Source organism: Callithrix jacchus, chromosome 22, assembly GCF_049354715.1.
Source record: "Callithrix jacchus isolate 240 chromosome 22, calJac240_pri, whole genome shotgun sequence".
Lineage (NCBI taxonomy): Eukaryota > Metazoa > Chordata > Mammalia > Primates > Cebidae > Callithrix > Callithrix jacchus.
The window spans coordinates 36,767,608-36,778,427 of record NC_133523.1 but is presented as its reverse complement, the minus strand read 5'-3'; the positions used below and the strand labels follow the sequence as shown (position 1 = coordinate 36,778,427).

The window sequence follows — 10,820 nt, the reverse complement described above, 5'->3', positions numbered from 1 at the left end:
AGATGTCCCCAAATGCAGATTTTTGTCACCTTTTGTGAGTTTGTTTTTGTCTGCAGGAGGCTGTACTGTGCAGGCCCCGGCAGGGGCAGGGGGCAGTGATGTCTGGGTGGGAGCACTGGGTGGGGGTCTGGGAGTAGAAGAGCGTATTAGTCTGCCCTTGCATTGCTATAAATACCCGTGACTGGGTAATTTATAAAGAAAAGAGATTTAATTCGCTCATCGTTCTGCAGTTGTACAGGAAGCATAGCAGCTTCTGCTCCTGGGCATGCCTCAGGAAACTTGCAATCATTCTGGATGGTGAAGGGGAAACTGGCACGTCTTACATGGCAGAGCATAAGAGAGAGAGGGGAGAGGCGCCTCCAGTTTTAAATAACCAGATCACACAAGACCTCTTTCACAGATACAGTATCAAAGCAGAAAATCCGTCGGGCACAGTGGCTCACACCTTTAATCCCAGCACTTTGGGAGGGTGAGGCAGGTGGATCACGAGGTCAGGGGTTCGAGACCAGCCTGGCCAATATGGTGAAACCCCGTCTCTACTAAAAATAAAATTTAAACAAAATTAGCTGGTTGTGGTGGGGAGTGCCTGTAGTCCCAGCTGCTCAGGAGGCTGAGGCAGAATTGATTGAACCTGGGATGTGGAGGTTGTAGTGAGCTGAGATCGTGACACTGCACTCTAGGCTGGGTGACAGAGGAAGACTGCGTCTCAAAAAAAAAAAAAAAAGGCAGAAAATCTACTCACATAATCGAATCACCTCCCACCAGGCCCCACCTCCAACACTGGGGTTTACAATTTGATGCGAGACTTGGGCGGGGACATAGATCCGAATCATATTAGAGAGGGAGAGGCATGAGGGAGAAGGTAAATGTCAGGGGAACAGAGGAGCAGGGACAAGACAACCTCGCTTCTCACTCCCTGGGGACCAGAACAGGGGACCCCGACTGGGGACGCAGCACCACACACTCTCGGTGTCCCTGCATCAGGGGAGGTGGGAGCTGCTTCCTTGTTCATGGGGCCTGGCCTCACCTGCTTAAATAGCTTCACACTCACAGTCCCACCCTGGACTACAACCCCACAGAGCCTGTGTCTTCCTCTCCTCTCCTGCCCATTCCTGGGTTTTCCTTCCATCACCATCTTCTCCGTGTGGCTTCACCTGCTCCCGTTCCAGGCAGCTGCTCCTGGATCTTTGCCCTGTTACCGTCTCTGGAATTACTGGCCTCTGCCATTTGTTCTGAGCTCTGAGCCCTGTGAGGGAGGAAGGGTGAAGCTGGGGTTGGTGCTGTCCAAGGTGCTGCTCTCTCTGGACAGCTTGAGTGAGGGATGCTGATGTGTCGCCAAGGAGGAGGCCCCAGGAGGGATCTGTGTCGGGGTGCCTGGGTCAGAGGGAGGGGGAACCTATGCCAGGGTGAGCTGTGAACTGCAGGGACCCTGCTCTGTGTCATCCATCAGCTCTTCCAGCTCCGTGTTCCTCTCTGTAGCTGATTCTCTGGTGTGTTCGTTGAGCCTGTCCTACAGTCCCCCTCACAATGCCTGGTGGTCAGAGCTGTGTGTGGAGACCTAGTAGGGAGGTCTCCTGTGCTCACACAGAGTACCCTGGGGACAGGCTTCATGATCTCCCTTGTCCCAACCCAACAACAAGATCTGGACAGGGGGCTGGGTCAGATAAAGTCAGATCCATGAGAAGGATGTGTATCCTGGCAGTGCTGAGGTCTGTACCCCGAGCTTAACTCTCAGTCTCTTTGCAGATAATTTATGTTGTGCATCTGCAGTTGGCTGGGAAGTCTCATGTCCTTAAATCCTTGGTTATTTCTGTACAGAAGGTCATGAGGGCCTGCACATGGATATAACAAGGACTGTCTGATTAGGATGGGTATATTTTACGTGGTGGGCTTTCTCTCTCCAAGTGTTTTATAGATGTGTTCAAATGTATAAGAAAATATGCAACATTAATCATGTTAAGTGTACAATTCAGTGCCATTAATTACATTCACAATATTCTACATCCTCACCGCTATATTTTTCCAGAAAATTTTCATATCTCACATAGAAATTTTATACTTTTTTTTTTAGAAATTTTATACTATTAATCAATAACTCCCCACTTCCCCTTGCCCTGGCCCTTGGTAGCCACTGATGCTATCTCTCTCTGTCTCTCTCTCTTTTTGAGACATTTTGCATTTTTTTCTTTTTGCTTTTTTCCTATTTATGCTCAAATTCATATACTTTAGATCTTTCCTTAAATAAGTATATGTCCCCCTAAGTAAATGTAATCAGTGACTGGACACTGTTGATGTCTCACTCCCAGCCCCTGTGTGGTGACAGAGCCCTGCTTCCCCAGCCCATGCCAGAATTAACTCAAAGTGGATCAAATACCAAAATGTAATTGAAAAATGTATTCAACTCTTAGAAGAACAGATAGATAAGGGTAAAATTTCATGACCTTTGATAAGGTCCAGTGCCCACGTCATTGGGGAGGGGCTGGGTTCAGGCACGGGAGCTGAAGAGTCCAGATGCCCCTGCCCTGTGTGGGCGCTGGGGATATGGCCATGTGCCTGTGTCCCTAAAAGTTCTGTAACTCAGGATCTGTGTCCGAGGGACTTGGCTGGGCTGCTGTGGAACCTTCCACATGGGCCTTTCCCAGTGGGGGATGTGTCCTCCCAGGGATTTCAAGGATTCTCAGCTGGAAGAATCAGGAGGGATATGGCAGCCACTAGGGCGCAGGTTTCCCTCAGGGACAGAGGGCACCAGTGGCCTCCAGGCTAATCCATCACCCCCAGAGTCAGGCCCCCGGGCATAAGGGGTGTGTGATCCTCCCGACCCCACCTCCACAGGACCCCGTTGCTGGGTGGTCTGTGGGAACGTGGCCTCCCCTCCATGTAGTGCAGGAGAGGGACCCTAGAGGCCCTTTTGTGTGGAGTGAGACAAGGGAGGATGCACGTTAGGGCAGGAGTCATGTCCCTGGAGGCAGGAGCTGTGAGAGGTTGGGCAGAGGGGAGGCACACAGCCCGCCCAGTGCTGCAGGCTACATCGGGGTGGAAGTGTTTCCTTGGCGCACTAAGCCTTGTCCCTTAAATGTTCCAGAATTTCCCACTTCAGCGCTTCTTTCTCACCGAGGCTCCTCAGGTCTGTACTGTCCTTGAGCTCCCAGCTGAGCCTCCTGACCCTGTGTCACCCTCTGTCCCCATCCTCCTGTGAAGCTCTGTGGGATGCCCAGCTCTCCAGACATCCCAGTCTTCAGAATGGAGGCCAAGTTCTGCCTTCCCGTCAGTCATGGGGCCAGCTCTAGGCTCCCTTGTCCTGATCATCAATCACCCCAGGAGGGGCAGCAGCTGAGCCAAGGGGAGGAGCAGGGACAGGTGTCAGCCACTCTCTGCACCTGCATGTCAGAGCCGGGTGTGGGAGGACCCCAGGAGTGACTGAACGTCTGATTTAGAAGGTGCTAGCTTGTGCTTAGGGCATTTGAGATTTAACAGGAAAAGTAGGGTTATTTCCTATTTTGTAGGCACAGTAGTTTAAGCTTGGAATCACAGGTTCCCCTTGGATGTCACTGAAAATCTCAGTCCCACCCATTGGGGCATGAAATCTGGAATCCACACCGTGGCCCAGGGTGGGCACAGGGGCTCCTGTGTCTGTGCAGCTGCTGCAGGAAGATGTACTTTCTGATGGGAACAGTGCTCTTGCCTCCATGGAAGGCAGTGCCCAGCTTCCTGCAGCCCCCTTCCTGCAGGCCCCACCCTCTCTGGTCTCCCCCCTGCCTATCCCCATCTCAGCCCTCACAGGGTCTCTGAGCTGATGGGCCCCAGGGTACAGTGTGGGTCATTCACGCTGTTCGCTCTGCCCTGATGCCTGCCTGGTGTAATGTCTGCATTCCTGTGTCCAGGATCCTACAAGTTCTCTGGGTGTGTGTATGTGTGTTTGTGTGTGTGATAGGCTTACACACAGGTGAGATCTCAGGGTGAGGGCATTTGACGCATTTAACAAACATTTATTTAAATGCAGGGGTCATGGAGCAGGGCGTCTACTTATGATGGACGATGGTTCGTGCTGTAGGTTAGACCACTCTTTCATGGCCTCTCTTCGCACTGACCCTGGGTTCCATCTCTAAAGGGGATCCTGTTCCCCTCCTCCCACATGGGTCTTGGGCTTGGCCATGTGACTTTCTGAGGGCAATGCATGCAGGGGAGTGGTCTGGGTCAGTCCCAGTCATGCCGTGGAGGCCTGGCATGGTATCCTCACTCCCTCCTGATCTGCCAGAAGAACAGTGTCCCCTGGTGACCCCTTTATCTTGGGTGCATTCAGGAATCCTGCCATGTGTCACACCCCTGCTGTCCTGTCAGAGTCACCCTAGGAAAGGCCTAGAGTGGTGGCTTCTCCCATGTGGGCTCTGAGGTTAGAGCCCGGAGCCTGGTTGCCCCCATCCAGGGAGCTGCCTCCCCTTAGGCCTGGGTGTCCTCAGGAATCTCTGACCCCAGCAGCTCTGCTCTCCAGCCCCCATGGCTCTGGCCTCATGTGTGGGCATCAAAGGCTCTGCTCTGTCCTCATGCTGTCTCCGTGGGGTGGCCACGGGAGATCCTCTGCAGGAGGGTGAGGCCCCTGGGTTGGAGCCTGTGTGGCCGTCGCAGGCAGCCTTGCCTGGGGCTGATGAAAGGGAGGATGCAGTGATTCACTGGGAAGCGAGGTGCATTCTGAAACTGTGAGGACATGTTTACCAGGTGATGGAGGTCCCTCTTTTTATTATTTGTCATTGGCGTCTGCACTGTCTCCATCATGATGGAATGACGTGGAATTTCAGGAAAGGCCATTTGCTTCTGTTCTGCTAATTATAATTTTTTTTTTAGCTAATCTGTCGATGTAGTAAAGGCAATGGTTAATTTTCAGGTGTTAAAATCACCTTGAATACCTGGGGAATAAACTCAACACTGTAAATCCTGGCTCCTTTTGGTCATAATTTATTTGTGGATTTTCCCTCTCTGTTCCCAAGTGAGTCCTGCAATCTTACTTCCTCACTGTGTCCTGGTCTGTTTTTCGCATGAAGGTTTTACTGCCACAAAAAATGAGTTCATGAGTTGTCTTCCTTTCCTGTTCTCTGGGAGAGTTGTGTAAATTTAATAAGAGCTGGTGTTTGTTTTGTGCATTATTTTTTGTTTAACCCAAAAAGATTTTATAATTCTTTTTTTTTGGTGAGGGCGACGGAGTCTCACTCTGTTGTCCAGGCTGGAGTGCAGTGCCGTGATCTTGGCTCACTGCAACGTCTGCCTCCTGGGTTCAAGCAATTCTCCAGCCTCAGCCTTGTAGGTAGCTGGGATTACAGGCACCCATCACCACACCTGGCACATTTTTTGTATTTTTAGTAGAGATAGGGTTTCACCATGTTGGCCAGGCTGGTCTCAAACTCCTGACCTCAAGTTATCTGCCTGCCTCAGCCTCCCAAAGTGCTGGGATTACAGGCGTGCGCCACTGAGCCTGGCTGATTTTATACTTCTTTTTTTGTGAAGAAAAATGAACATAGCAGTAATGTCTGCATTCCCATGTGCTCTTGAAAGCCCTGCCCAGCTTAAGATATCGTACATTGCCTGCACCAAGTGACACTCCAATGCCCCCACAGCCATTGCAAGGCACAGGTCACCTCCATTCTGATCTCTTGCTCCAGAGTTGGGTTTTCCTCTTGGAAACTTTACAGAGGTGAAATCAGTAATCATTTTCCCTTTCTTTCTCTCCCTCCCTCCCTCGTCCCTTCCTTCCTTTCACTCTCTTTCTTTCTCTTTCCTTTTTGATGAGATGAAGTTTCATTCTTGTTGCCCAGGATGAAGTGCAATGGCATGATCTCTGCTCACTGCAATCTCCGCCTCCCAGGTTCAAGTAATTCTGCTGCCTCAGCCTCCCAGGTAGCTAGGATTACAGGCATGTGCCACCACACCCGGCTAACTTTGTATTTTCAGTAGAGATGGGCTTTCTCCATGTTGGTCAGGCTAGTTTTGAACTCCCTACCCTCAGGTGATCCACCCTTCTCAGCCTCCCGAAGTGTTGGGATTACAGGCCTGAGCCACCGCACCTGGCCTAGTGATTATTTCCTATTCTCCACTGGCTCCTTTCTTTCAGCTCTGTGTGTGGGATCACCCATGCTGTGTGCAGCAGCAATCCGTTCCTTTCTCACGTTCTACAATATCCCTCAGTTTGAATGCACCACAGTTTTATCCGAACTGTTGCACATTTGGACTGTGACACTTTGGATTCTTCTGAACGGTGCTGGAATTTCACAGATTCTCCTGCCTGATAGATGAACACATCTAAGTTTCCACAAGCAGCATCTCCATGTCTAGTTGTTCCAACACTTGGTGTTGGAACACCAAGTTTTAGGCTTTCTCATGTGGGTGGATTAAGATTTGATGCTGAGATTTGAGACACCCATTTGTTGGTTGATATTGGGAAGGAAGAGGAGGTCGGAGGAGGGGCAAGACCTGCTTTTACCTCTGGACAGAAGGATCTTCGCTCTGCCTCACAGAGCAGAGACCCTCAAGGTCCTGAGTTTTCAAGGACAGGTATGTGCTGCCCCCTTCTGCCCTGGGCACAGCCCTGAGGCCTGGTCTCCCAGGAAGGAAGAATTGGCCTCCCCTGGGTACAAGCTGTCCCCACCTGTGCTGCACCTGCAGGGCCTGGGACTGGGGCTTTGCTGTGGCTTCAGGGTGACTGGGGCAGATGCAGAAGTGACCACCCAGGGCTGAACCTCTCAGTGGCAAAGGGAGGACCGGGGGCCCTGTCCTCACTGCCCCATCCTGGAGGCCAGGGATGTTTCCTGATGTGCCTTTCAGACTCAGATGAGGGTGTCCCCAGAGACTCAGATTCTCCCAACACCTCTCAGGGAACAGGTCCAGGCCAGGGCTGTCCAGGGCATCTGGAGAAAGACCCAGAGTGGCCGGAGCAGGGAGGGTAGGAGATGGGCAGAGCCAGTAGTATCTGGCTGGGCAAAAAGCACCCCTTCTTGGGCCAGTGTCCCCAGGTTATGACCATGGGAGGGAACTCTGCAGAGACCAGGAATCCCATGTGCCCACTCCCACATCCTCCCCTGTTCCTATCACCCTCCCTGCTGGGGCAGCTTCTCCTGGCCTTCCTCTTCCCATCTGGGCTCCTATGCCTCCTCAGCCCAGGTCCTGCCTGCCCCCAGGCTTCTTTCTCAGGTGCCCCCAGCACATGCCATGACCCCTCCCAGCAACACAAGTTCCTGCCTTCACGTGGACTCCCCAGAGCCCACCGAGCAGAGGTTGGATTTCTGGATGCTCTTCAGGGAATCCCGAGGAACAGAAGGAGAGCCCAGCCCAGGAGGACCCTGCATGCCTGTTTACCAGTCACCTGCCTGGTGGGGACACTGGGGTGCTCCTATCCTGGGGATCCCCTGGATAGCTGAACCCCAGCCAGCTGAACCCTGGCCAGCTGGTTCTATGGGGCATGGAATCTCCCCCATACTCAGAGTGGGGACACTGAGGAAGGAAGTCACATGCTCCCCCTCTCGTTTATGAGAGCTGGCCTTACTTGCTGAGATGGCTTCACACTCACAGTCCCACCTGGGCTGCAGCCCCACAGAGCCTGTGTCCTCCTCTCCTGCCCGTTTCTGGGTTTCCCTTCCTGCATCACCTTCTCCCTGTGTCCCCACCTGCTCCTGCTCCAGGCATCTGCCCCTGGGTCACTGCCCTGTCACCATCTCTGGGCTCACTGGCCTCTGCCATTTGTTCTTAGCCCTGAACCCCGTGAGGGAGGAAGGGTGAAGCTGAGGTGGGCGCTGTCCAAGGGTCTGTTCTTCTGGGCTGCTTGACAGTGAGGGATCCTGAGATGTCACCAGAGAGGAGGTGTGTGTTAGGAGTGCCCAGATCATAGCGGGCAGGAAAGGCTCACGGACAAGGGAGAAATCCCTGATGAGGGGGAATCAGGGTCCTATTTTGGGAAGGATGAGAACAGAGAGGTCATTGTCATGTGACTGAAACTGGCCTGTTTCGGAAATTGGGCTATTATCTCCCCTGATGGCTGTAAGGTTAGGTAGCACCTCAATTACCCTTTGGTGACCTGGAACTTTGGGGAAGGACTGAGTTGTGCTGTTGGTCTGGTCCACTGGGACCTGGAGCAGGAGCTCAGCCACTGCCGTGGCCTCCTCTGACTGCTGTTTGGCAAAGCTGTCAGGTGGGGCTGATGGCGCTGTCCTGGGGAGGCTCTTTCAGTAGCAAGGCTGGTGCACTCTGTCCCCTGGGAGGATGACCCGCCCTCCCCACTGCTGACCTCTGCTGTCTCAGGTCTGTCAGCTTCACACACAGAGCCCTGGGTATTCAAGCCTAGGGTTTTATTTTCTTCATGATGCAGAAACCCAGCTGGCTGGGTCTGCCCGTGCTCTTTAGTGCTGGGGAAGGTGGGCTGATGCCCAACAGGAAGGTGATGGAGGTGGATCTGGGGGCTAGACAGGGGCTCACTGTTGATTGAATCCACTCATGAGGGGGATTTGCAGGCTCAGGATCTGAGGATGGTTCCTGGGCGTAGTCACACAGTGGAGAATGGAAGAGCATGGACAGACTGGGCAGGATCAGCACCCACCATAGCTGATGCAGTAACTGCAGTCCCTGAGGTATGGGACAGAGAACCAGGGCCTGCCAGGACAGCATGTCCTGGAATGTCCTTTACATCTCTTGCCAAATGGTGGAGAGAGAGGACAAGGCCATTGTCCCATTTCAGCATGTCCAGGCCTGAGCAGAGGGTCTGGCCGTGACAGGGACACTGAGATCAGGGAGAATCCAAGACACATGTGGTCCCCCAGTGTCCTGCACGTGCAGCCAGCCCTGGGCTCTCCCTCTGTTCCTCGGGATTCCCCTGCTTTCTCTCAGGGGCCTCGACCCTTCCTCTCAGGCTAACCCCGGTGGTCTGACTGCTTTCCTGGGTCCTCTGTCTCTTTCCTGGGCCAACATTCGCTGGTTCAGCAGCAGATGGTTTTCCTGTCTGGCCAGAACAGATGCGACTTCTTCAGGTCTTTCCTCAGCTTCTCTCTCCTGGACCCTTTGTACCCTAGAAGCAATGGATCCTGGGTTAGCAGGACATGGAGTGAATGCATCCAGGACAGGGACCGGGGTGCTGTGTCTAGGTTGAGAGGCTGAGCTCAGGATGCAGAACTGGTCATTGCTGAGGGGAAGTGACTAAAGGTAGATGCAGGGAAGTAAGTCCTAGACAGTCAGAGGCAAGAACCTTCTAGGCTGGGCCTGGATGACCCTTCCTCCTTGTTCCCTGATGTCCTTTCTCCCCTGCCCAGGCCCCACCAGCCCAGCCCCAGGGCAGCTATTCCCATCTATGAGGTCAGTGTGCATGATGAATGTTCTGGTCCTGCAGGACCCAGGAAGACACATGATCTTCCCCACCTGCTGTCCTCACACAGCTCCGAGAATGAAGGCCATTCACAGCTCCTAGCCTGTGTCCTTCTGTGAAGGCACAGCAGATGTGCCTATCTGATATCAACAGAAAGGTGAGCAATCAGAAAGGAGCATCCATGGGTGCTATAGATAATAGGTGTGGTTTCACTTAACCCCCAGTGTCCTGAGCCTTCCTGCCCTCTTCACCAAGGCCCTGGTGGCATTGTCTATCACTGAACTCTACAAATAAACTTGCCTGTCCCCAAATTCAGAATCCTTGTTGCTTAGTCTTGATAACCAAGGAGTGGGAAGAAGGCAGATGCCAAATAAATTCTCCTGGATTGGGAGCATGAGCAAACCCCTTCTCGTTCAATGCACTGCTACAGTTGCTGGCATTTGAAAAAGCCACCATGTTAAAACTATCTGTAACCAAAGAGTTCATAGAGTCTCTGCCACTGAAAACACCCAGAAGGAAAGCCAAATGACCCTACTCAACATACAATATAATAGTATCTTCAAGAAAAAAAATTCCATCAAAGCAAAAGTAAATTCAAAAACAAAAAGAATTGACAATTTCTACAAATGAGAAGGAACCAGTGTAACAATTCTTGAAGTATAAAAAAAAGGATGTTATAATAACACTCCAAAAAGATCACACTAACTATCCAGCAATAGTTTCTAATGAAAATGAAATCTTTAAGATACCAGATAAAGAATTCAAAGTATTGATTTTCAAGAAGCTCAAAAAGATCCAAGATAAATATGAAAATTAATACAAAGAAATCAGAAAATCAATTCAGGATACAAATGAGAAATTTACCAGAGAGATCGATATTAAACAAACAAACAACTGGAACTTCTGGAAATTAAAAAAAATCACTGAAGGAATTACAAAATACAGTTGAAAGCTTTAACAACAGACCAGACCTAGCAGAAGAAAGAATCTCATAACTTGAAGACAGGTCTTTAGAATTAATCTATTAAAACAAAAATAAAGAAACAGAATTAAAAAGTGAACAAAGCCTTTGATAGGCATGGGACCAAGTAAAACATCCAAACCTATGAATAACAGGTATTTCTGAGGGAGAAGAAAAACTATAAAGTTTGGTCAACGTATTTGAGGAAATTATTGAGGAAAACTTAGCTAGTCTAGTAAGACATCCAGGCATTCAGAGAGAAAAGGCTTAAAGAACACCAGCCAGGTAGATTGCAAGCAGGACCTCACCACAACTATGGTTATTAGACTGTCTAAGGTCAACATGAAGGAAAAAATTTGAAAATATGCGGGAGAAAAGTGTTTAATCACCTGTAAAGGAAACCCCATCAGACTAGCAGTAGACTTCTCAGCAGAATCCCTACAAGCCAGAAGGGATTGAGAATCTATTTTCAAAGTACTTAAAGAAAAAACAGCAATAAACATCAACTTTGAATGTTTTTTATCC

General features: G+C 50.9%; 1 long non-coding RNA gene across 1 annotated transcript in view; it reads right to left on the bottom strand.

Moving 5' to 3' along the window:
* Positions 1-8,903: 8,903 nt before the first annotated feature.
* Positions 8,904-10,820, bottom strand: part of LOC118150129 (uncharacterized) — a 36,807-nt gene continuing 34,890 nt past the window's right edge. The window contains exon 4 of the long non-coding RNA XR_013530923.1: positions 8,904-9,040. This is a non-coding gene — a long non-coding RNA (uncharacterized LOC118150129). The remainder of the gene's footprint in view (positions 9,041-10,820) is intronic.